This window comes from Trachemys scripta, chromosome 8 (assembly GCF_013100865.1).
Source record: "Trachemys scripta elegans isolate TJP31775 chromosome 8, CAS_Tse_1.0, whole genome shotgun sequence".
In the NCBI taxonomy this organism is placed as follows: domain Eukaryota; kingdom Metazoa; phylum Chordata; order Testudines; family Emydidae; genus Trachemys; species Trachemys scripta.
In genome coordinates, this window is record NC_048305.1 from 48,709,957 (window position 1) to 48,736,807 (window position 26,851).

At 45.6% G+C, this 26,851-nt stretch overlaps 1 protein-coding gene and 1 non-coding gene across 4 annotated transcripts in view; one reads left to right on the forward strand and one right to left on the reverse strand.

The window, feature by feature from the left end:
* Positions 1-26,851, reverse strand: part of RC3H1 (ring finger and CCCH-type domains 1) — a 104,186-nt gene that overhangs the window by 60,669 nt on the left and 16,666 nt on the right. The window lies entirely within an intron of this gene.
* LOC117882315 lies at positions 1,050-1,153 on the forward strand. The gene has a single exon (XR_004646974.1). It is a non-coding gene; the product is annotated as a U6 spliceosomal RNA (small nuclear RNA).

A 26,851-nucleotide genomic window follows, 5' to 3' on the forward strand; every position in this document is an offset into this window, starting at 1 on the left:
CAGGTCTGAAAACTAGATGCTGACAGCTCAACAATTTAAAACTGATTTTATATATACACACCTATTCAGCTAGATACTTATATGGTTTTTATCATCAGAACATCCTGGTGGCTCCCAGGTATTAAATAAAATAAATAAATAAAGGGACTCTCTCCTCCATCCCACTAGGGTAGGAATAATTTGCTCAAATAAAGTGGTTTGTGCGCATGTGCAGACTTACAGCACTGGTAAGGTCTGCCCTGGGCCTCATGCAGCTAATCCAAGATAGGGAAGAGTTTTACAGTTCAGCCAGTGTAATTTGCTATTTGATCACCCTGGAAATGATGGCAATTATGGAGAGAGACAGACAAGCTCGTCCCGTTTGCATGTCTTCAACTTCTAACTTCCTTCAGCAGGTTCACAAGTTAAAAAAAGCAGCTGTAAAATAGGGATAATTAGATTCTTACACTTTCAAAACTGCTTTGGACCTATGGATAAAAAGCAGTGTGTGAAAACTATTACTAATAAATATTGTAATTATTCCCAGAGACCAAATTTCTAGAGTCTGCACCTTACTCTCTAGAAATAATTACTATTTAATATTAAAGGAGAAAGAAAACAAAAAGAAAGAGCCCCTTTTCCTGCAGAACGTAAAAAATTACCATCACCAGTTTGGTACAGTACTATAATCTAACCATCCATTTCTGACCAACACTGGCACAGCAGTCAATAAAGAGTTGAATTTAAGAAATCCTAAAAAACATCTTGTTTCCACAGTAATTTCTTCATCATATTTCAGACTGCAACAAATGCAAACAAGTCCTATCTACAAAAGACAATTTAATGTCAGTAACTTTTTGAATTCCCATTTATTTTTAAACTTCATTTTTCAGTGAGTTCTCCCATCAGCCTCATCCTGCAGTGAAGTCATAATCCTGTTTGTGACATCATAGAGATACCACAGATATCACAACACTATCATAATATAATTACAAGACCACAATAGGATAGACAATGAGACAGTGGAGATGTCTGTTAAAACTGGCAAAAAACCCATCCAAGACCTCGTAATGCTTGCTTTGGCAGCATATATTCTTCAGATGGGACATAAAGAGAAGATTAGCATAGGCCCTATACAAGGATAAAACAAATTTGTGAAGCACGGTATATTTTTAATCCTAAAGAAATCAGTTACCTATTTGTGGAAATGCAGAGAACCCCAGAATTAATCAAAACTTCTTTGTACTCAAGGAGCACAAGATTTACACGTTGTTACTCTTGGGCCTGTAACCTAAGTTACCATCCTCTAGTGGCTTTTTGAAGAGCCATGCCTGAGCTAGATCATGATGGAGCATTTTGCTTTTCACCAACTCCACTTTTTCAGACTCTCTCTGGAAAACAGAACCGACATCCCAGAAACAGCCACATTCAATTTTTTTAAATCTAGAGAACTTGAAATCTATAGTAAAATGTTTCTCTAATAAATATTTTGCTAACAAACTGCTAGAACCTGTCAACAATAAAATAACCTTGACCTCTGTTTTTTACACAGCTACATCAAATTCAAGAGGCCTATATATGAGTGTGAAGTATTGCAGTCTTCCTCTGCCCCCAATTCTCATTTTTTATACTCATTTCAGGAGTGAGTCAATTTTTTTTTATGTTTTCAATCTTTTAAAAAAAATAAACTAACAGCTACATTGGTAAGCAAATAAGGCCATGCTACAAACTCCAATTGCTCCCTAAGAGGATCTGCCTCATAGCCCCTCCAACTTTCTCTCGGAGTTCCATAAAGCTCCCTCTCTTTTCCCTCTACACCTTAACTTTTGATAATCTCATTTACAAAACACATTAAACTACCATCTTTATGCTGGTGACTCTCAGATGTACAATTCTACACCAGATCTGTCTCCCTTCTCTCCAAATTAAAATCTGTGCCTCTCTCACTGACCTCTCCTTGTGGATGTCTAGCTCTCAGTTCAAAGTCAACACAGCTAAGGGCATGGCTACACTTGCAAGTTAGAGGGCGTTAAAGCAGCCCCATGCACTCTTACGACGCGTCCACATTGGCAAGGCATTTAGAGCGCTCTGACTCCGCGGCTGGAGCGCTCCTGGTAATCCACCTCCACAAGAGGCATAATGCTTGGTGTGCCTTGGCTGGAGCGCCACGGCACTAGTGTGGATGCCCTGGTCTGTTAATGCGCTCTGATGGGCCTCCAGAAATGTTCCACAATGCCTATTCTAGCCACTCTGGTCATCACTTTGACCTGCCCTCAGGTGACCATCCGACCCGCCCTTTAAATTCTCTGGGAATTTTGAAAATCCCCTTGCTCAGCAAGGTGTGGAGTGCTCTCAGAGCATCTTTCCAGGTGACCATGTCTCCCCATGCCAGGCATCCCCAGTATGGAGCAATGGCGAAGTACTGGACCTCATCAGTGTTTGGGGGGAGAAAGCAGTCCAGTTCCAGCTGCAGGAATTACGATACCTTCAGGTAGATATCAAGGAACATGATGGAAAGGGACCATGACCGGGACGCACTGCAGTGCAGGGTTAATGTAAAGGAGCTGCGGAATGCCTACCGCAAAGCCCGCAAGGCAAACCACTGCTCCGGTGCTTCCCCCGCGACCTGCCGTTTCTACAAAGAGCTGGACGCAATACTGGGGGGTGACCCCACCTCCACTCCGACGACCACCATGGACACTTCAGAGCCCAGTTCAACAAGGCAGGAGGAGTAAAACACCCCAGCATCCCTAAATGCATGCAACCAGGAACTGTTCTCAAGCCAGGAGGAAGGTAGCCAGTCACAGTGGCCAGTGCTTGGGGAAGGACAAACACCAGAAGACGTGCCCGGTAAGCGGATTTTATTTTGGGAAGGAAGTTATTCGGTGCGGGCTCTTGGGGCGAGGAGGGTAAGGGCTGCCTGCATGCCTAGATGCATAATAGGACACTGATGTGCTCTCTCACATTGTGGTAATCGGCCTCAGTGATCTCTTCAAAGGTCTCATCCAGAACTTGGGCAATGTGCTTGCGCAGGTTTCATGGGAGAGCCACTGAGGTCTTTGTCCCAGTAAGGCTAACATGTCTGCGCCACTGTGCCGTGAGGGGCGGGGGGACCATTGCTGCACACAGGCAAGCTGCAGAGGGGCCAGGGCAGAAGCCACATTGTAGCAGAAGCCCTTCCCTTGCTTCCCAGGTCACCCTCAGCAGTGAGATATTTTCCAGGACGAACTCCTGTGGAAAATGTGGGGACAGTGTTCAGCTCTTGGCTCTCCCCAAGGCACAGAACCCCAAAGGACAGTACAGCAGTGAAACAAATCAGTTCCCATCGACCCTGTGTTTACTCATCATTTTGGGGTTCCTGTGGGTTGTGCATGCTCGCTTTGGGATGGGCAAATTCTGCTATTGTGTAGACTGTGCTAGTCTTTAAGTACGGGCGAATCATTGCTCTGTCTGGTGTTAACAATGCTGCTTCTGTTAAGCGTTGCATTTTGCCTTTACAGATGCAACCTTGAGATCTGAGCCATACGTGTTATCACCAGCCGAAAGACTCCAAAGAATTAGGAAGAGGCCACATAGAAGCAAAGACGACATGCTGCATGAAGTAATGCAGCAGTCCCTTCATGAAAATCAAAAAGCGCAGGAGTGGAGGGAGAGGTAAGGAGGTTCCACCAGCAGAATGCAGAGTGCCAGCACCAAAGCACGAAGCAGCTGATAAGCATTATGGAGCGCCAAGCGGACTTGATCCAGGCGCTTGTAGCCAGGCAGGCGGAGGACCACCGTGCTCATCCTCCCCTGCAGCCCTTGTCCCAAAACTCTTTCCCTTGTGCCCCCATGTCACCTCCAACCCACTTTCCCCAACATCCGGGTTCTTATCACCACCAGCTGGCTTCCACAGCTGTAGCTTCCCCACCCAGTCCTGCAAACTATGACCCTTACCCACTGCACTCAACCCCCATCACCATGCATTTTAGCCAGCCTGAAGTGCAGCACTCACTGCACAGCACTCCAGCCAGGAAGGCTGAGCATGAGAACAGGACATATGCAAATCTGTGATTGAACCGTTCCCCACTCCACCCCCTGCCCTGTTTCCCAAGCAGTTGTGTGTCTCTTCAATAAATGAATTTTCTTTTAAATAAATTGCATTTTTGGCTTTGAAAACATTCTTTATTATTGCATTAAGTAAAAGATACCTTAGCCCAGGAAAGCAACAGGCACTGCAAGTCAGCGTAGCAAGCACAGATTCCTACTAACGTTGGAACCACTGCACTTCTCCCGTACACAGCACCAAACATTACTAGTGGCTTTCAGCATCAAATTGTTCCCTCAAGGCAACCCTAGTCCTTGCAGCCCCACGCTGGACCCCTCTAATAGCTCGGCTCTCTAGTTGTTAAAATTTTGCTTTAAAAATAAATAAAATAAATTAAAAAAAAAATCAGCCTACCTCTTTCAGTGCCCTCCCTCCACTTCTGCAGAGTGCAAATAGCATCAGTAGCCCAGAATCAGACCCATGCCTTTGTGCCCAGAGAAGTGCCCACTCTCTCCCCAGCCCCGGTACCCCTGAGCCCAGGTTTTCCAATTCGAGTTCCCTTGTGTGCATCAATCACATGCCTGCCTGGTGCTTTGAAGCAGACCCAGAAGTTGCTGGTGCTACTCACTTCGGGTTGCAGCTGCACTAAGCACAGCCGGGCAGCTCAGCTGCTTGTCTCACGTACCCTTTGTTTCTGCCCTGAACTCCCAGCCACTTCGCAGCCATTTACAAGCCTCTGTTCTCAAGGGGTGGGGGGCCCAGGAGAGAAGATCATCCCCATCCTGGCAACACAGCACGGCCCGGGATGGAGGATGGGAAGGGTGCTGTGCAGCAGCCCCGTGAGTCCCGGGGCAGGGATGGGGTCCCACCTGGTGCTGAGCCTACCTGCTGTGGGGAGAGGTACCCCACTGCTGCTCCCTCCCCATGAGCTGGGGTGCCGGGGCTCCCTGCCACCCGGTTTCCCTCCAGCTAGATTTCCCCCTCCCAAGCTGCTGTTTTCCAGCCCCGCCCCACAGCACTGCCCTCCCACTGTCGCTGAGGATGTGCACACCTGCGTGGCTGTAATAATCAAGTATTCTTGCACTTGGAGTGCTGTGTGTCTGCACAGGCACACAGCTTAGAGGGAACGCTCTACAACTGCAGTTAAACAGCCCCTTAGCCTTAGCCCTACGATCCTAAGTCAGCTGCCATGGGCAAGCTGTGAGTTTTTAATTGAAGCATAAACACGCTCCAAGATCCCAATAACTCTTTGTTGGTGTGCAGTTCAGACGGAAGGAATAGGAGGAACAAGGCAAACCATAAACGCATAGAAGCAAACATTTTATTTCCAATATGTTTTAAATGTTCTGCAGTGTGAAAACTTTGGCTTGAAAAACCAAGCCATGCTTTTAGAAAACACTGAGATGAATACATACGAGTAAAAAAAAGTCAAAACCAAATAGATGCCCATCAGAGACGACTGCTATAAAAAGAAGTTACTTTAACAAAATAAATTGATGAGCAATGGAGATTTTATTTTGGAAGAGAGTGCTTTTGAGCACTGAACTTAGAATTCTTTGTCTGGGACATAGCACAAGAGTTAGTCATCATAAGCAATGAAGACACTTGATTAATTTCCTAACTACCGAAGTAATTTTTAATTAAAAAAAAAAGTATTGTTAGATAATGGTAGCTAACATGCTAAAACTCTAATACAAACAAGGGCTTCCACTCAACCATCCTCACCTGGGTTTAGGTTATGTCTACATTAGGTAAAAGGGTATTTTTAACCCATGTTAATTAATCTTATCTGTGTTACAATTCTAGTGAAGATGAGGCAGTTATCTCACCGGCTAAAATGGGTTAAAACTATAACTAACATGCATTAGCTATCTTGCTATAAAATCTTAGTTAAGACAAGGCACAGGAAATTTTTACTCTGATGTAAGTAGACAATGTCAACATCTATGGTTGACCTCTCCTAACTAGAGCATTGAAAGACTTCTCACCACTAGAATTTTACAGCAAGATAGCCAATGTGTTAGTTATCTCCCTAGCTAAAATTAGTTGAAACTAAAACTACGTGGCCTTCACCAGGATTGTAACACAGGTTAGTTTAATGAGTTAAAATATACTTTTTTGCCCCAGTGAAGGCCTTAAAATCTATACTGCCTAACACCACCTTTAAATGATAGTAAAGGCAAACTCCACAATGAGTGCAGACAAAGGCTATGTCTACACTACAGAATTTTACAAAAAAATCCCACTAAACTGATAGTAGCTCAGGTGGGAGCATTAGTGATTCTCTTTTCCCTACATGTGTTAATTAAACCTACTTAATTTTTGTAAAGTAAATCCAACCATGAGGCATGCCTCCTTCTTGACAGGATGAACAGTAGACAATTCTATAACTATATTTTGAAACAGTATTTTAGCTTAACAAGGTTACAGCACAGTCTTCTGTCTATGGTGGCAACAAAGGAAATTATGGCCTAGCAATTCATCATCGCCTTGCCTTTAAAGTTTCCCATTTACCATCCCTGATGCCACTCCAAAAGCAGTAGCAATGGTGGGAGTGCTAGCATAGAGGGGAGACAGGCAGCTTACAGAATTTTAATCACTGTTGTCTATACCAGATCTGACTGTGGTTACACAACAACAGTTAAAATGTCAGGGGCCAGTCTAAGCTATAACTTCTACCAAGGCCACTTACACTGTAGCTACACCAGTGACAACAGTGAGACTGTTAAAGGAAAAAATAGAATTTTCACAGATGTTTATCGTAATTATTTTTTGCAGCATATTCTGAACCAATGCTCCTATCTCCCATACAAGTACAACCTGGTTAGGTGACCTGTTTAGAAAACTATCTACTCCTAGGGGAATTCTGCAGGACTGCGCGCCAGCGGAAAATGCCCTCCCCCCAAATTTCTGTGCTTCCCTGCAGAAAATAGCAGGGAAGCAAAGGGAAGCCACGTAGGAGCAGTAAAGACGACCATGGGTGCAGTTTTGGGGTGGGGAATAGTCAAACTGAGGTGAGGCATGGGGGCACACAAGGTTAAATATCACTGTCCCCCATCCCCCCATTTCTGCAAGCACAGAGCTGCCCATCTGAAGGAGGCTGTGTCTCAGCTCTGCTGACTCTGCAGCTGAATGTTGTCTCCTGGGTCCTAGTGCCAGTTGTGCTCCCCTACTGTGTGTTGGGAGCCTTCCTGTTATCTGTGCAACAGTGAGTGCCCATGGTGGGGCTGGATGAGGAGGGGAAAAAAAAGAGGGAATGAAGGAAGGAGGGGGTGGAAGAGGGAATGAAGGAAGGAGGGTAATGTCGGGGGGAAGATAGGAAAGAAAAGGGGATAGAGGAATCGTGCAGAGGTGGAAGGAAAGCGGAGGAAGCAGGAGCCCAGCATGTGGCATCCCCTTGGCAGCAGCTAGGACTCCCAGTTAAGCAGGCCCATGCAACCCTCATCCCGATAAGCCCGACCCCCCTACACCTGGACCCCCAAGTAGCCCCCACACACCCAGACCCCCCAACCAGCTACATCTGGACCCCTCATCCCATCAATCCCCACTCTCCCCACTCCCAGACTCCCCCTCCCGCCCCCCCGCTAAGCCCCAACCACCTTCACCTGGATACCCTGCACAGTCCCATTGCCCCTGCACCTGGAATCCCCCAACGAGCCCCTCCACACTCGGATCCTATTGTGTTGAGCCTGCCCACCCCGGGGTGTTTCTGTGGCAGGCCCAGCCCTTGCACTCTGTCAGGGTCAGGTGCAGCCTCACTGCCAAGTCCCTGTACTGGGGGAGGTGGGGGCTTCAGTATGATCTTTCACCTCAGTGCAGCCAGTAGCCTGTGCTCCCCACTGCCATGCTGGTGCCACATTTATTTATTGACAAAATTTGCAGAATTTTAAAATGTGCTCATAATATTTTTGGGGGGCACAGAAATCCCTCAAGAGTAACTACCATCACACAAAAGGTCTTTGGACTGGGTTAAAGCTGTGCAAAAGCCTTAGACATATGCAAAATCAAGGTACGCAGTTACAGTACCATCGACATGATGACTAGAACAGGGGTGGCAAACCTGTGGCTCCGGAGCCACATGCGGCTCTTCAGAAGTTAATAGGCGGCTCCTTGTATAGGCACCGACTCCGGGGCTGGAGCTACAGGCGCCAACTTTCCAATGTGCTGGGGGTGCTCACTGCTCAACACCTGGCTCTGCCACAGGCCCTGCCCCCACTCCACCCAGAGCCTGCCATGCCCTCACTCCTCCCACTACTCCTTCGAGCCTCCTGCATGCCAAGAGACAGCTGATTCGGAGGTGTGGGGAGGTGCTCATCAGTGGCACTGCTGGTGGGTGGGAGGCACTGGGAGTGGCGGGGGAGAATCTTATGGGGGGCTGCTGACGTATTACTGTGGCTCTTTGGCAATGTACACTGGTAAATTCTGGCTCCTTCTCAAGCTCAGGTTGGCCACCTCTGGACTAGAACAATGCAGTAACCTGCTCTCCTGACTATACTGTAATTGTTGCATAGAGGGAACGTAAGTTAGCCAGCACTGTGCTCAAGGAGGTCCCCATGCCCTTTAACATGGATTTGCAGTAAAATTTAAACAGTGAATAATGTGGCTAAAACTTGCTAGTCACTCTTAAGCAGTGTTAAATTCCCACACAGGCAGGGCTGAACTCTTCAGTCATCCAGTGGGATTGAGAGGTCAGAAAACACTTGCTGAAAAGCAGGTTAATTCAGGCACTTCTGACTATGTGTAATAGAGCTTCATTAGCTTTAAATACTACTGGCACCTGGTGATTTAATTTGTAGCAATGCTAGAGAGCACAGTTCCAGAGACCAGAACTAACCTTGGGGCAGGGCACTAGTTCAGAATGAGATTTTTCATATATGGTTAAATCTCTATATATAGTCTTTTTAAAATGGAGTGCCACTTCGCATTAGTCCCATTTACCCTTCAGATTTTATTTATTTTTATATCTATATATTCCCCCCTTTCTCCCATAGGAGTTTATAAAACATTACAAACAACTGTTCGTGCAGTTTTCATAAATGGAAACAAAAGGCTTTCGTTTCAGGGTTTCCACTCACCCACCTATTGATATTTGACAACAGGCATTTTAGAACCTAACCACAAAAGGAAGAATGCTGACTCAGATTTTTTTAAATGCAAAACAAAATGAAATTACTATCTGTTCTAAAGGAAAAGAATCAGTTAGCACAGGTATAAGAAGATTCATCAAATTCAAATAGTAGATTGAAACTTGTACTTTGGAGTAAGACAGAAGTTACTGGTTTCCCGAATGCAGGCCTTTTAATTAGATTTAAAAGAATGAAGAGAGGGAGTGAAGGACACTAAGCAGAAGTTTTAAGCTATACATAGTCCTATTAAACTTCAAATTACAGACCCTGAAAACAACCCAGGCAAACAGGTGATCATAATCTATTAAAAATATATTGGCGACATATTAAATTTAAATATTTTGCTTGTCGTTCTTAAATGGTTTAAAAATAGTTTCATTAATGACAGATTTTGTGGTTTGGGAAAAACGTGTTCTCAGCAGGTCTATACTGTTCTCTCAACACAAAACTGTTGAAAGCGGATGAGCTTTACAAGGCTTCTATTTTCTGGTTCTTAGCTCAACAATAAACTCCCCCCCCCCCCCTTACTGCTTACAACAATGACTTTTGGTGTAAGCCAATACAAGTTTTGCCAAAAGAAAGTTGGTACTGAGAATTCACTGCCATAAAGTGGGGGGGGAGGCGGGGGAAGTGATGAACTCAGAAGAGTTATGTGGATTTCACACTGTGAGCACCAACAAAGATCTATTAATAAAAAATGCAGAATTCTGCAAGCCGTGCTGCGGTGAGCTCAACATTTTTTAAGCAGATGATAATGTATATTTAAGTCAATAGAACCTTATTCACAACAGCCTAGACCTTACTTCTGAAAGTGAAAACTGGAAAACATTAAGGATATGTCTACACAGCTGATGTTAAAGCGCTGCCGTGGCAGCGCTTTAACTTGGCTATGTAGTCGCGGGTCCAGCACTGGGAGAGAGTTTTCCCAGCTCTGTAATAAAACCACCTCCGTGAGGGGAATGACTCGCAGCGCTGTAGCACTATCTACACTGCCACTTTACAGCACTGAAACTTGCACTGCTGTGGGGGGTGTTTTTTCACATCCCTGAGCGAAGAAAGTTTCAGCCCTGTAAGTGGCAGTGTAGACAAGGCCTAAGAAAAGAAACAGAGAACAATACATTTGTTGTACGGCAGAATTGTGTTTGTGGCTGATCTACAGAGCATGCAAAATTAAAGCATCCCTTTTAAACAAGGGGATTTTGATTTATAATAAAAAGATGGCCTAATGATTCATTAGGAATTAAGGAATCAGACTGCAGCAAGGGTTTGATTTTCCCTTTTATTTACTTAAAAAAAAAGTTTATGCCATAGCTATTAGGGGGGAAAAAAACCAAGAGGTTTTGTCTTCACTACTAGATCTGAAAAATATTGCTCAGCAGATCCCTTAGTTGCTAATTCAAGTCTCTACCATTGTGAGGAAAAGCTCTAGGTATTTTGTGGGAGAAGTTGCTCAGATTATGGCCATTCTACACTAGTACTTATGTTGGCAAAACTTGTGTCACTTAGGGGTGTGCCTCTGTAAGCTTGTAAGGGCACGTCTACACTTGCCATTTAAAGCGGAAAGTCCCTTTTTTGTACAAAAACTGTGCGAGCGTCTACACTTGTCAATAACTTTTTGCGGTGAAACTCAGAAGTTTCACCGCAAAAAGAAAACCACCTTCACCAGACGTACAGGCATACAGCTCTTACTGGTGATGCTTTTGCGGTGATGTGCAAGTGAAGACACATTCTTCCTGTTTACACAGCTTTTAGCCTCCTGAGGATATCCCACAGTGCCTAGGTGACCACTCTGGCCAGCAGCTCCACTGCTCTGATGCCACGTAAACAGACATCCACCCCTGTAAAGCCCTGGGAACTTTGAAACAACCCTTCCTGTTTTCTTGGCAAGTTCTCACTTATCTGGCCAGGTGACAATGCCTGCTCCACTGAGCAAACGATCCCCTGCTTGGAGCAATGCTGAGCTACTGCAGCTGATCAGTGTTTGGGGAGAGGAAGCTGTACAGGGACCCGCAATCACCCCCTGCCCTTCCCACTAGACCCATCGTCAAATGGAGAGCTGCACTGTGGGATAGCTGCCCTAGAGCGCTGCTCTCATCGGGGATGGAAGTGCTGCTTCCGCTCTAAACAAACACTGACGCCTGAGGAAGTCTGGTTCCCTATCACCAGTGAAACTTACAGCGCAAAAACTCTGCAAGTGTAGACATACCCCTCAGGCAAAACTATCCTTATCTGTGATAAAAGAGCATTATCTTGAGGGAATAAATGCACATGCTTTTCTGCTTGATTTTTGGATGGTGTTTCCTCTGATGTTGGTAGCATTAGGAAATCCCCAAACCACAACCTATGTCCCAAAAGTAATTTACACCACGGTGAATTATCCTGATTTGAAACAGAGGAAAACCACATCTGTGCTGAACACATACGTTAGGAATTTGTTACAGTGTTAGTTACACAAGTGCAAAAAATACACAATGTACACAAGACCAGAGAAGCAACAGAGGGTCCTGTGGCACCTTTAAGACTAACAGAAGTATTGGGAGCATAAGCTTTCGTGGGTAAGAAGTCTTGCATCTGAAGAAGTGAGGTTCTTACCCACGAAAGCTTATGCTCCCAATACTTCTGTTAGGCCTGGTCTACACTATGACTTTAATTCGGATTTAGCAGCGTTAAATCGAATTAACCCTGCACCCGTCCACACAACGAAGCCATTTATTTCGAAATAAAGGGCTCTTTAAATCGATTTCTGTACTCCACCCCGATGAGCGGAGTAGTGCCAAAATCGATATTGTCATTTCGAATTAGGGTTAGTATGGCCGCAATTCAATGGTATTGGACTCCGGGAGCTGTCCCACAGTGCACCAGTGACCGCTCTGGACAGCAAACTGAACTCAGATGCACTGGCCAGGTAGACAGGAAAAGCCCCGCGAACATTTGAATTTCATTTCCTGTTTGCCCAGCGTGGAGAGCACAGGTGACCACAGATAGCTCAGCTCATCAGCACAGGTAACAATGCAGGCCGATAATCGAAAAAAAAGCACCAGCATGGACTGTACGGGAGGTACTGGATCTGATCGCTATATGGGGAGAGAATTCAGTGCTAGCAGAACTTCGTTTGAAAAGACGAAATGCCAAAACTTTTGAAAAAATCTCCAAGGGCATGATGGAGAGAGGCCACAATAGGGACTCAGATCAGTGCCGCGTGAAAGTCAAGGAGCTCAGACAAGCCTATCAAAAAACAAAAGGAGGCAAACGGTCGCTCCGGGTCAGAGCCACGGACATGCCGCTTCTACGCCGACCTGCATGCAGTTCTAGCGGGGGCCGCCACCTCTACCCCACCTCTGACCGTGGATTCCGAGGCGGGGATAATCTCATCAGCTACACCTGAGGATTCTGCGGACGGGGAAGAGGAGGACAACGACGACGACGAGCTTGCGGAGAGCACCCAGCACTCCGTTCTCCCCAACAGCCAGGATCTTTTTCTCAGCCTGACTGAAGTACCCTCCCAACCTAATATCCAAGACCATGACCCCATGAAAGGGACCTCAGGTGAGTTTAATCTTTTAAAATGTAAAACTTGCTTTTAAAACAAGCGTTTAAGGATTACTTTGCCCTGAGGACTTGGGATGCATTCGGGGCCAGTACAGCTACTGGAAAAGTCTGTTAACATGTCTGGGGATGGAGCGGAAATCCTCCAGGGTCATCTCCATGAAGCTCTCCTGGAGATACTCCAAAAGCTTTGCCACAAGGTTTCTGGGCAGTGCAGCCTTATTCCGTCCTCCATGGTAGAACACTTGACCACGCCATGCTTGCAGCAAGTAATCTGGTATCGTTGCATTACAAAGCCTGGCAGCGTATGGTCCCGGTGTTTGCTGGCATTCAAGCAACATCCGTTCTTTATCTCGCTGTGTAATCCTCAGGAGAGTGATATCTCTCATGGTAACCTGGTTGAAATATGGGAATTTAATTAAGGGGACAGAGGTAGCCGTTCCTACTGGGCTGTTTGCCTGTGGCTGAAAAGAAATCCTTCCCTGCAATTAGCCAAGTGCGGGGAGGGGGGGCGGGAGGAGGAGGAAGAAAGGAATTGGCCCTGAGCTTCTCGCGCTTGGCTAGCAGGGATCTTACTTCATGGCGGGAGAAGGGGGCGGGGGGGGTTAGTTTGGTTTCTGCAAGGATCTTCCCTGATACCATCCACGCGGTGGGGGGGAGGGATAAAGCGATCATCCCAGAGAATTGGATGGGGGGGTTAGTTTGTTTTCTGCTGCTGAAGGTTAACAGGAAAACCACAGCAGTCAACGGGCTTTGCTTGGTATGTGGGAAAGGAGGACACAGAAGTCGAAAGACAATGGCTTACCATGGCCGCATGCAAGCTGAATTCTGTTGCCCGGACCTAGGTCTGTGATCTCTAACACCAAAGCCACAGGCACTCAATATTAAGATGGAAAATGCGACCTTGTACTGAAAGCACATGTGCTATGTAATGTGAATAGTGTTGTTCACTATGAAAGAGTATAAGCATTGTTCTGTAAAAATGTATCATTTTAAAAACTTCTCTCCTTTTTTTCAACCCTCCCTCCAGCAGCTGCAAATTTTTCAAGCCTCCCTCCTCCGTCCCAAAGGCTCTCTCAGATAAGGCGGCGGAGAAAGGACGTGAGACAAGATGTTCACGGAAATAATGGAATGCACCCGCAATGAAAGAGCTCATCTGAATGAGTGGAAGGACACGGTATCTAAATTTAGGAAAGATGCCAATGAACGTGAGGTCATGAGGGACGCTCGAGATGAGAGGTGGCAGGCTGCATCGCTGGGGCTGCTGCGTGATCAAACGGACATGCTCCGGCCTCTGGTGGAGTTTCAGGAACAGCAGCAGGATAACAGACTGCTGCTGCATAACCTCCCTCCCCCCTCACGATGTTCCATATCCTCCTCACCCAGATGTGTAAGAACACGGGGGGAAGGGGGGGAAAGGCTCCGTGCACCCTCCCACTCCACCCCAGTGGACAGCCCAACCAAAAGGCTGTCATTATATTGGATTTTTTCAGTGGCCTTTTACTTCCCTCCTATCCTCCTCCCAAATCTCACCCAGATTACCTTGTCGGTTCTCTCCCTATGTTTATAATCAATTAATAAAGAATACATGATTTTTAAATGATAGTGACTATTTCTTTTGAAAGCAAGCTGGGGGAAGGGGGAGGGTGGGTTCCTTACAGAGAATGAGTCAATAAAGGGGGCGGGTTTTCATGAAGGAGAAACAAAAAAACTTCACACTGTAGGCTGGCCAGTCATGAAACTGGTTTTCAAAGCTTCTCTGACGCGCAGCGCTTCCTGGTGTGCTCTTCTAATCGCCCTGGTGTCTGGCTGTGCGTAATCAGCGGCCAGGTGATTTACCTCAGCCTTCCACCCCGCCATAAAGGTCTCCCCCTTACTCTCACAGAGATTGTGGAGCACACAGCAAGCAGAAATAACAATGGGGAGATTGATTTGGCTGAGGTCTGAGCGAGTCAATAACGTGCGCCAGCGACCTTTTAAATATCCAGATGCACATTCTACCACCATTCTGCACTTGCTCAGCCTGTAGCTGAACAGCTCCTGACTCCTGTCCAGGCTGCCTGTGTATGGCTTCATGAGCCATAGCATTAAGGGGTAGGCTGGGTCCCCAAGGATAACATCCCCAACGGTTATTTTCTGGTCTGGGAAGTAAATCCCTTGCTGCAGCCATTTAAACAGATTAGTGTTCCTGAAGACGCGAGCGTCATGAACCCTTCCCGGCCAGCCCGCATTGATGTTGGTGAAACGTCCCTTGTGATCCACAAGTGCTTGCAGCACCATTGAAAAGTACCCCTTGCGGTTTATGTACTGGCTACCCTGGTGCTCCGGTGCCAAGATAGGGATATGGGTTCCATCTATCGCCCCACCACAGTTAGGGAATCCCATTGCAGCAAAGCCATCCACTATGACCTGCACATTTCCCAGAGTCACTACCTTTCGTAGCAGCACCTCAGTGATTGCTTTGGCTACTTGCATCACAGCAGCCCCTACAGTAGATTTGCCACTCCAAATTGATTCCCGACTGACCGGTAGCTGTCTGGCGTTGCAAGCTTCCACAGGGCTATCGCCACTCGCTTCTCAACTGTGAGGGCTGCTCTCATCTTGGTATTCTGGCGCTTCAGGGCAGGGGAAAGCAAGTCACAAAGTTCCATGAAAGTGCCCTTACGCATACGAAACTTTCGCAGCCACTGGGAATCGTCCAACGCCTACAACACTATGCGGTCCCACCAGTCTGTGCTTGTTTCCTGGGCCCAGAATCGGCGTTCCATGGCTATAACCTGCCCCATTAACAGCATGATCTCCAAAGCACCTGGTCCCGCGGTTTGATAGAATTCCATGTCCATATCCTCCTCATTCTCGCTGCCGCGCTACCGTAGCCTACTCCTCACCCCTGGTTTTGCAAGTTCTGGTTCAGCATAAACTGCACGATAACGCGCGAGGTGTTTACAATGTTCATGACTGCTGTCTTGAGCTGAGAGGGCTCCATGCTTGCCGTGGTATGGCGTCTGCACTATTCACCCAGGAAAAAGGTGCAAAACGGTTGTCTGCCGTTGTTTCCCTGGAAAGCGGGGAGGATATACCCAGAACCACTCGCAACAATGTTTTTGGCCCCATCAGGCTTTGGGATCTCAACCCAGAATTCCAATGGGCGGTGGAGACTGCGGGAACTATGGGATAGCTACCCACAGTGCAGTGCTGCAGAAAATCGACGCTAGCCCCGGTACATGGACACACACCACCGAATTTATGTGCTTAGTGTGGCCGCATACATTTGACTTTATACAATCTGTTTCCAAAATTCAAATTATATAAATTTGATTAATCCCGTAGTGTAGAGACATACCCTTTGTCTTAAAGGTGCCACAGGACCCTGTTGCTTTTTACAGATTCAGACTAACACGGCTACCCCTCTGATACTTAAGACCAGAGAAGTGGCTGCTGGCAGGCATTCTCCGTGAGGACTCCTCAACTACAGAATTCCCTCTCCATCTGAACCAGACCTAATCCACTGATTTTAAGGGCATGCTGCAAAGCCCATCTGATTTCTGGGAAGGATGAGGGCCTGAGGATGCATGGATCATTAACTTGCTCAGTTTTTAAAATTCCAGGTGGATTTTGTGAGAAGTATGGCTGACCAGGGTGTTTTATTCTATCATACAATTTTGTATACATTTTTAGGTTGGAGTCTTCAAAGGAGCCAGTGGAGAGTTAGACACTCAAATTCCTTTTAAATTCAATAGGATTTGGGCACTTAAATTCAATTTATGCCTTTAAAAATCTCCACAAAGCTTTGTGGGCTTTTGTGTTATAGGAATCAAAATGAAGAAATGCATGACATTATGGCATCCATTTCAGAAGCTGAACAGAATAATATTGTACTGTTACTCCATAACTGAACTACACAGAATATTAACTGAGCTCTCAAATCTTAAAAGTTGGAAATTTTGAAAATTAAGTGGAAGGTGTATGTGTGTGCTTAACTGCAAATGCATTTCCATCACTGCAGATTGAGCAGGTTATAAATAACTTTGTCTTAATATTTGCATGAATACAGCAGTTAAATTCCCCATCTGTCTTGCATTGCTCAAATCCCCATTTTAAACAGCAGTTTAAACAGACAAACAGAATAAGGGGGGAAATGTAGGTACTAAAGCCACCATTCCGCCCACACCAGCCAATATCGGTGTCCCTTCACACACTCCTGTATTCAGCTACTCACTGCTGTCACAAGAAAAGCAGTGACAGAAAGGGAAACTAAACAAAGCAATCCGTCTAAAGAGGGACGGACCTTTTCAAAATGTGAATGAATTTCATCCCTAGTGTAACTCCACTGAAGCCTGTAAAGTTCAACTGGGATGAAGTTTGTCTATTATGTAGGAGACAGGTCAGTAGCAAACTTCTTGAAGGACATTTTGTGGAATGTTGTAGACGCTGTCCCATAACAGGCTAACTGCCAACTTTCATCAAGAATTGAGTGTTCATGTGCCAGCATGTCACACCAGCATGACTATGACTATACTCCCACTTTTAAATATTACAGTGATTCATGCAATGTAGTTTCAAAATCTGTCAGATGTGCTCAAGAGGTCTGCTGCTGATGAATCAGAGGCTCCCTCTACCATTATGGTAGGGACGGTCTAGATAATAACACTGGTCTACAATTTTTGAGAAGTTGTCTGCTTCAGAGATAACATGTGCTATTTATTATGTATTTTGATGTGCTGAATTCAAATATGACAATTAAAACAACTGACTGGCTACTGTTTCTAAGATATTTAAGTTTTTACATTTTATGTCTATGTATATTGTGTAGATAGTAGAGTTTTAATCATAAATTGTAAACCTAGGTCTTTTCATGTGTTTATGGTTGCTTTACATGATAATATTTCACCTGTCCTGTTTATGTAACACTTTAAAATTTATTATGAAACAAAAGGCAAAAGACTATTATGTACATAGTTTAGTCCTATTCAGTGTCTACTCGGCGCTTCTTGGCTTGTCTCTTGTATTCATTAAATGGAGCATCTCTTGTCACTGTCCAGCAATAGTCTGCAAGCACTGATGGCTCCCCATTTGCCCTGATAGTGTTTCTCCATTGCTGCAATGTCCAGCTGAAATCGCTCACCGTGCTTGTCGCTCACTGCTCCGCAGTTCGGTGGAAAAAAAATTAGATGAGAGTGCAAAAAAAATGTATCTTTAGTGACATGTTGCAAACAAGGCTTTTGTATGCCTTGAGGAGGTTTTCCACCAACCTGTAGTTGTCTGCCTTGTTGTTTCCGAGAAAATTTATTGCCACTAACTGGAAGGCTTTCCATGCTGTCTTTTCCTTGCCACGCAGTGCATGGTCAAATGCATCATCTCGAAGAAGTTCACGAGTCTGAGGAGCGACAAAGACACCTTCCTTTATCTTAGCTTCACTTAACCTTGGAAATTTTCCACGGAGGTACTTGAAAGCTGCTTGTGTTTTGTCAATGGCCTTGACAAAGTTCTTCATCAGACCCAGCTTGATGTGTAAGGGTGGTAACAAAATCTTCCTTGATTCAACAAGTGGTGGATGCGGAACACTTTTCCTCCCAGGCTCCAATGACTGTCAGAGTGGCCAATCTTTCTTGATGTAGTGGGAATTTCTTGCACGACTATCCCATTCGCAGAGCAAACAGCAGTACTTTGTGTATCCAGTCTGCAGACCAAGCAAGAGAGCAACAACCTTCAAATCGCCACAAAGCTGCCACTGATGTTTATGCACCTCACAAGTTGTTTCATGTTGTCATAGGTTTCCTTCATATGGGCTGCATGACCAACTGGAATTGATAGCAAAACATTGCCATTATGCAGTAAAAAACAGCTTTAAGACTAGTCTTCAATGAATCAATGAACAGTCTCCACTCATCTGGATCGTGAACGATGTTGAGGGCTGCCATCACACCATCGATGTTGTTGCAGGCTACAAGATCACCTTCCATGAAGAAGAATGGGACAAGATCCTTTTGACGGTCATGGAACATGGAAACCCTAACATCACCTGCCAGGAGATTCCACTGCTGTAGTCTGGAGCCCAACAGCTCTGCCTTGCTCTTGGGTAGTTCCAAATCCCTGACAAGGTCATTCAGTTCACCTTGTGTTATGAGGTGTGGTTCAGAGGAGGAGGATGGGAGAAAATGTGGGTCCTGTGACATTGATGGTTCAGGACCAGAAGTTCCATCCTCTTCCTCATCTGACTCAAGTGAGAATGATTCTGGTGCATCAGGAACTGGCAGTCCTTCTCCGTGGGGTACTGGGCGTATAGCTGATGGAATGTTTGGATAATGCACTGTCCACTTTTTCTTCTTTGACACACCTTTCCCAACTGGAGGCACCATGCAGAAGTAACAATTGCCGGTATGATCTGTTGGCTCTCTCCAAATCATTGGCACTGCAAAAGGCATAGATTTCCTTTTCCTGTTCAACCACTGGCGAAGATTTGGTGCACAAGTGTTGCAGCATATGTGTGGGGCCCACCTCTTGTCCCGATCTCCAATTTTGCAGCCAAAATAAAGGTGATAGGCTTTCTTAACCATAGTGGTTATACTGCGCTTTTGCGATGCAAAAGTCACTTCACCACAAACATAGCCGAAGTTATCTGCACTGTTCACACAAGTACGAGGCATCTCTGCTCACTTTGGCTAAACAGAAATGTGTCCCTTTGCAAAATCAAACACTGACAAATAAGAGAGCACGACACTGTATGATTTCTAGAGCTGATATAGGGCAATTTGTTCAGCTGAGTGATGTAAGCTTCGTTATGATTGCATCATCCATGACTTCTAGGAATAAGAAGATGCAATTCATACCATGTATGATGCAATACCAGCTTCAGATCGCATCATTCATTGTTTTGCCTAAAAAGCAAGTACTGTCCAAACCCAGTCATAGATTTATTAATCGATCCAGTCAAAGATGTATTTTAGTCATTTCTGGTTTAAATTGAGATCCCTTCCCTTTATAACTCACTTATCCTCTGCCATTCCCAAGTCAAGGGTCGTATATACTGACCCAATAGCATATCTTGAAAACTAGAGCCAATCAACAATTTTAAGCATCATTTTCATTCTGTGACCCCGAATTAGTAAAGTTTGACTACATTTATTTCAGAAGCATTTTGACTGTAGAGCAGTGTAATTAGTCCTGCCTCACTGAAGAGGACTGGACTAGTTGACCTATCAAGGACTCTTCCAGTGCTACATTTCTAGGATTCTATGATCGCCACCTGAGTGGCTAGATAAACAATCCAACATTTTTGCCCTCCCAGAGAGCAACAGCATTTTTACTTCGTGCGTGACTTCACCCATCCACCCACTGCTCACATGAAGAAACAATGGAATCAAAACCTCTTCAGATTCTGCATGAGAGAAGTTTCTGACAAACCCTGCACATGATCATTCTAATGCTTGAGAGTAAGATAGCTATCACACCCCCTTGCTCATGAATCGGCAACACTATTACCTCCCTCAGGTATTTGTTTACATCTCACCAACAACTTCCATTCCTATGAAATCTTTTCTGCATGTGTCCTGAAACATTTTACCACACCTCAATTCCATCTGAACATACAGATTAAATTATGCTAGTCTAAACTAGTCCAGTGACACTATTTAACTACCTACACACAAAACTGGCTGCAATCCTATCAATCCTCTTCAGAAACAGTCAGATTCCCATTCCATCTCTATATTTAGTTTGGTTACAAATATTATACTGAAGGCACATCTACACTTAAACTGCTGCAGCGACACTGCTGTAGCACTTCAGTGTAGTAGATACTACCTATATCAATGGGAGGGGTTCTCCCATCCGTGTAGGTAATCCACTCCTTGAGAGGCAGTAGCTAGGTCAACAGAAAAATTCTTCCGTCGACCTAGCCCAGTCTACACCAGGGATTAGGTCAGCATAGCGATCTCTCTCAAGGATTTGGATTTTTCATGCCCCAAAATGCAGTTATGCCAATTGAAATTCCCAGTGTAAACCAGCCCTGAAATATTCCAATGCAAGAGGAGTGACCAGAAGAACTGGGTTGCAAATCAGTACTTGCCTTAATTGTATAAAAACCTGTTAAGGCTTGAAAAGTCAAGGAAGAAGCAAATAAATTTCTACTGTAAACACATAGCAAAGATTTGCAATCCTTAATGTGAACCATATTGATTAGTGGTTTGTATCAGGTGTATCAAAAATAAGAACTCTAAAGTTTACTAAAAATTGCTTTCAAAGATTGACTTGTGCACAATGCTTGTGTAATTCAAACTATCCTACTTTTAGTTTTCTTTTACAACAGTTACAATGAGGAGAAAGAGCATCATGTAAATGACATATGAAATTTCCCATGAAAGTAAAATTATTTTCACAGGAACTTCCCTTACTTTGCAAAAAGCTACTTTACACTGAGAAAGGAGGACAGTGTGTTTGTCCACTTTTCATTAATACAAGATATAGGTTTTTATAAATTAAGAGTACATTATAGAATTCACAAGGTTGCTGGGTCATCATCCAACCCACCTGGGGAATGCTTAAAACAGCAGGAGTTAATACTTCACCGTTCTCAGACCTTAAAGAGGAGACTGGAAGATAAATCCCGTTCCCTAAACTCATACCGGAGATAAGAAGTGGATTACTCTCTAAAAGCTAATATGCTTGCTTTGCGCAAGCTAAAAATTGAATACAGTATCCAAGAGTAACCACTGTTTCATGTAAACACTAATCCACCAGGATGCCATACCAATTGGAACTACTGTGCCTTCAGGCTCTGAATTGCTGTCCCATCAGCAGTGCAGCTTTCAATAGCACTTAACCCACAATCTTATTATTTTTATAACATTAATACTTGTTCATTAATAATGAACAGCTCCTTTCATCCCTGCTCTCAAACCTAGTTACAAAACATGGGCAAGTATCACCATTTTACTAAAGGGGAAACGGAGGTGAAAGAGGCTATGTTCCTTGCCCACAGTCACACAATATATCAGAGAGGGGAGGAAAAAAAAAAAAAAATCACTTAGGAGTCCTGACTTCCAGTTCCTGGGAAGCTATTACCACTTCATCAAGCCACCTCACGCTATTAACAAGAGAAGAATTCAGAAGTCTGGATGGTTCTGAAAGATTCCTGGTGGACTATGAACTCTTTCAGCTCTCGCTCAATGGTTCAAATTCAGACTATGCCATTAGTGAGCAGAAGGCTGTTCAAAGACCTATGTGAACCAAATAGCTCACCTCCCTTCAGTTTCTAATAGAAATATGCTGTCAAAATTGATGCCTGTAATGGCAGTTTTAGAAGAGAAGGCAACAACTCAGTGGGAAAAGAAAAATAAATTTTCTTGTCCTATCTACGCAAGGTTCTCAAACAAAATTTGAGGCATTGGTTGAATGATGTGTGAAAGCCAGAAGTGATGCCGTATCTGTGGACAGGAGTTGTCAATATTGCCTCTTCTACAATAATAAAATTACTTAAAAAAAAAAAAAAAAAAAAGACAGTCAGGATAATGCCTTAGTAACCCTTCAGATAAGAAGTGCTATAGGAGTGCAAAAAAAAAAAAAAGTTAGTCAGTCTTGTGGACAAGATAGGCCTTTTTCATTACATGGAATGTTTAAGAGGTAAAACAAATCATACTACAGATGACATCTGCTCTAACCAAGTTTTTCATGTTAATCTTTTCGCATCTAGCCAAGTTTGGCAGCCACTTTCCTAATGAACCCTGTTGTACAGTGGAGATGGTGAGAACTACAGAGGATTGTCAACAAGGTGTGGTGGGGTAGAAATTAAAGCACAGTAGATTGATCACAATCATTTTCTAAGCTTTAATTGGCTGGTTCAAATAATGCACTTCACTGAATGCAGCTTTAAAAAAAAAAAAAAAAAAAAAAAACCAACCACCACAACTTATTCTACAGTCTATAACCTGTTCTGAAGACATGGTGCCCAAATGCCAATCCCCTACAGCTTGAGCGTTTAGCAAGCAAGGTCAACATTAAAGTTTTCCACGGACAAGAAAACCTCCTCTCTGAGGCCCTGTCTACAGTAGCAAGTTTCTGCACAGTAAAGCAGCTTTCCGCACTGTAACTCCTGAGAGTTACACGCTGCCAAGCCACTTAGTGCGCAGAAACTGCGCAGTTGTAGCGCTTTTAAAAACAAACAAAACACACTCCAATGAGAGGCGTACAGCTTTCTGTGCCGGGGCTACAGCGCTGCAGTGCCAATGCAGACACCATGGCGATTACAGGGCTGTGATTAGCCTCCAGGAAGTGTTCCACAATGCCTGTTCTCACCTCTCTAGTCATCGGTTTGAACTCTACCACCCTGCCCTCAGAGTGACCAACCGTCATCCCCAAACCGTAAATTCCTTTGGAAATTTGGAAGTCCCCTTCCTGGTTGCTCAGTGATGCGTGCAGTGGTCTCAGCGCATCTTTCCAGGTGGCCATGCCTTCTCCATGCACCAGGCAATCCCCCACTTAGAGTAATGCCGAGCTGCTGGACCTCATCAGCATTTGGGAAGAGGTGGCTGTCCAGTCCCAGCTGCGCTCCAGCCGTAGGAATGATGATACCTACAGACAGATTTCACTTTCTGCATGACAGAAAGGGGCCATGACCGGAACACATTTCAGTTCAGGATCAAAGTGAAGGAGCTGCGGAACACCTATCATAAGGCGCGAGTGGCAAACCGCAGCACCAGTGCTACGCCCATGAGCTGCCAGTTCTACAAAGAGCTAGACGAGATACTTGGTGGTGACCCCATCCCCACTGCGAAGACTACTATGGATACTTTGGTAGCTCGCGTGCCAGTCGAGAGTGGACCGAGCCAGGAGGAAGAAATCTTGGACGAGCATGGGGAGGACCCAGAGGCAGAGGATGATTTGGAGGCATGCAGTCAGCTTTTTTTACCCTGGAGGAGGCTAGCCAGTCACAGCTGTCCGAGACTGGAGAAGCGCAAACAGGAGAAGAGACCCCGGGTAAGTGAATCAATTTTGCGAATCACTGAAGCGAGTTGTTGGGGGTAGGAAGGCTGCAGAAAACAGGCTTGTCTTCCACTGTATGCCAAGTCTGAGCAGTGGAACAGGCTGTTGATGGACTCCCTCACTTCACAGGAATCTCCCTCAGAGATCTCCAGGAAACTCTTGTGGAGATCCTGTGCAATCCGCTGCTGCGGGTTCTTCAGCAGAGCTGCTTTGTTTCTTGCCCCATTAACAGTAACTTTCCTGCATCGTTGTGCTGTCATGGGGGGAGGGGGAGACGGGACACCACCATCGCTGCACACAGGCGAGCTGCAAAGGGGCCAGGGTGGAAGCCGCAGTCTTGGTGAAGACCCTCCCTTGATTCTCTGCTCACCCTCAGCAGTGAGATATCTTCCTTAATGATCACATCCTGTGGCAAGTGTGGGGACAGGAATGATTATCAGGCCCCCCCTACAGAGCTGGTTCTCCTCAAGAGCCATGTACCCAGTGTACAGCAGGGTCCTGGAAGAGTGATTTACCCTGCCCCTGCAGCTACTCACCATTTTGGGGGTCTTGTGGCTCATGTGTGCTTGCCTGGGATCAGCCAGCCAGTTACTGACATGTGTGTGAGTACTGGTTGTGTTTTAGAGCACTGAATCAGTGTTGTCTGTGTTGCAAACAATATTGCTTCTGTAAAATGTTGCATTTAAGCTTCAGAGAGGATCTTGGGAGCCCAGCCTTCCTCTTTGTTATTGGCAACTGAACGCTGTGCAGAATTAGAAAGCGGACAAGAAAAATTAAGGAGGACTGAATGATGTTACGATGCACTCCGCCACCCAGAAACAGGAATTAAAGGAGCGGCGGGACAGCGAGAAGAGGGACCGAAAGGAGAACACAGCAAGCCAGAACGAAGCCATGGAGTGGCTCTTAAATGTTATGGAGCGCCAAGCAGACACACTCCAGGCGATACTAGCTCTTCAAACCAAGCAGCTGTGCACTCTCCCTCCCCTGCAGCTGCTGTCACAAAACTCTTTCCCATGCTCCCCCCAGACACCGCCAACACTCTTATCAACCTCCTGTCTCCAGTCTATACCCACGGCATTCCACTCCTCCCCCCTTACAGTCAAGCACTGTGGACTCCCACTACCCTCTGCACTCAAACGCCAAACCCTCTGGGGTTTGGCCCTGCTGAATTACAGTACCCACTGCATCGTACTCCAAAGGAGAAGGTTGGATAGGATCCCTGGACATACACAAATCTTTAGCCATCCCAGGACCTCTCCACCTCCTTGGACCTTCTCTTTCCCCATCCCCCTCCCTGCTGTTTTATTTTGTTTGACTCTCTCCTCTGGTTGTTGTCTTTTAATAAAAGAATTGTGTTGGTTTGAAAGCAATCTTTATTCTATTAAGTGAAAGCAAAAAGAGCACTCCAAAGCAACATACAATTATGTTAAACCCCCTTATTGCATCATGTGCATCAACCACCTCCTAGCATTACAAGCACTGCAATCCTGAGCAAAGCAACAAACATTAGTGGCTTTCAGCTTCAAATTGCTGCCTCAAGGCATCCCTGATCCTTATGCCTCCACGCTGTGCCCCTCTAATAGCCCTGGTCTCAGGCTGTTCAAACTCAGCCTCCAGGTGCTGAGCCTCTGCGGTCCAGCCCTCAGAGCTTTCACCCTTCCCTTCACAAATATTATGGAATGTACAGCACGAGGCTATAAGCATAGGAATATTGTCATCATCCAGGTCCAACTTCCCATAGAGACTGCATCAGCGGGCTTTTAAACAGCCAAATGCACACTCCACAGTCATTCTGCACTTGCTCAGCCTGTTCTTGAACCGTTCCTTGCTGCTGTCAAGTTGCCCTGTGTATGGCTTCATAAGCCACGGCATTAAGGGGTCAGAGGGGTCTCCCAGGATCACAATGGGCATTTTGACTTCCCCTATGGTGATCTTCTAGTCTGGGAAGAAAGTCCCTGCTTGCAGTTTCCTGAACAGGCCAGTGTTCCGAAAGATGTATGTGTCATGCACCTTTCCGGACCAGCCTGTGTTAATATCTGTGAAACGTCCACAGTGATCCACAAGCACCTGTAGAACCACTGAGAAATACACCTTGTGATTAACGTACTCGGTGGCTAGGTGGTCTGGTGCCAGAATTGGAATATGCATGCCATCTATCACCCCTCCGCAGTTATGGAAGCCCATTTGTGCAAAGCCATCCACAATGTCACGCACGTTGCCCAGAGTCAGTCTTTTGGAGCAGGATTCGATTAATGGCCCTGCACACTTCCATCAACACGAGTCCAATGATTGACTTTCCCACTCCGAATTGGTTAGCAACCAATTGGTAGCAATCTGGAGTAACCAGCTTCCACGGTGCACAGCGCTTCTCCAACGACAGGGCAGCCCTCATTCTCGTCCTCGCGCTGCAGGGCTGGGGCGAGCTCATCACACAGTCCCATGAATGTGGTTTTCTTCCTCCCAAAGTTCTGCAGCCACTGCTCAGCATTCCAGATGTCCATGACGATGTGATCCCACCACTCAGTGCTTGTTTCTCAAGTCCAAAAGCAGCATTCCACTGTGGTCAGCACCTCCATGAATGCCACAAGCAATCTCGAGTCGTAGCTACTACGCGTGGCGAGATCAGTGTCACACTCCTCTTGCCTTTGTAGTTTAAGAAATAACTCCAATGCCACTCATGACACGTTAGTCAGAGTGAGCAGCACACTGGTCAACAGTTCGGGATCCAATCCTGCAACCCAAAGAGGCAGGGTGCGCAGTACACAAATCGTTGAAAGATGACACCAAATGAAGACAGAAGCACAGGGATTTCTGCGATGCGAAGCAATGCATCACGGGTTATTGGGACCCAACCCCTAGCCCGGGACCCCCACACTCTCCCCATCCCACCCCACCTTATCTGGGGAGGATGTCTCTGGCCTGGCGACCCCCTCAACCTTCCCACAAGTCTTAGCGGTAGAAGAGAAAGAGATGCTCTGTGGGATAGCTGCCCAGAGTGCACCACTCTGAATACCGCTGCAAGTGCCACAAGTGTGAACACGCTATTGCACAGGCAGCTGATTGTGTGAACACACAACAGCAGTTTCCTTTCAGCTCTCTCTGAGCAGCGCTGCAACTGACAGCGCTATAACTTTGCCAGTGTAGACGTGCCCTGAACTTTTTCCTGCGCTAGTTCCTTTTTCATTAGTTCTAC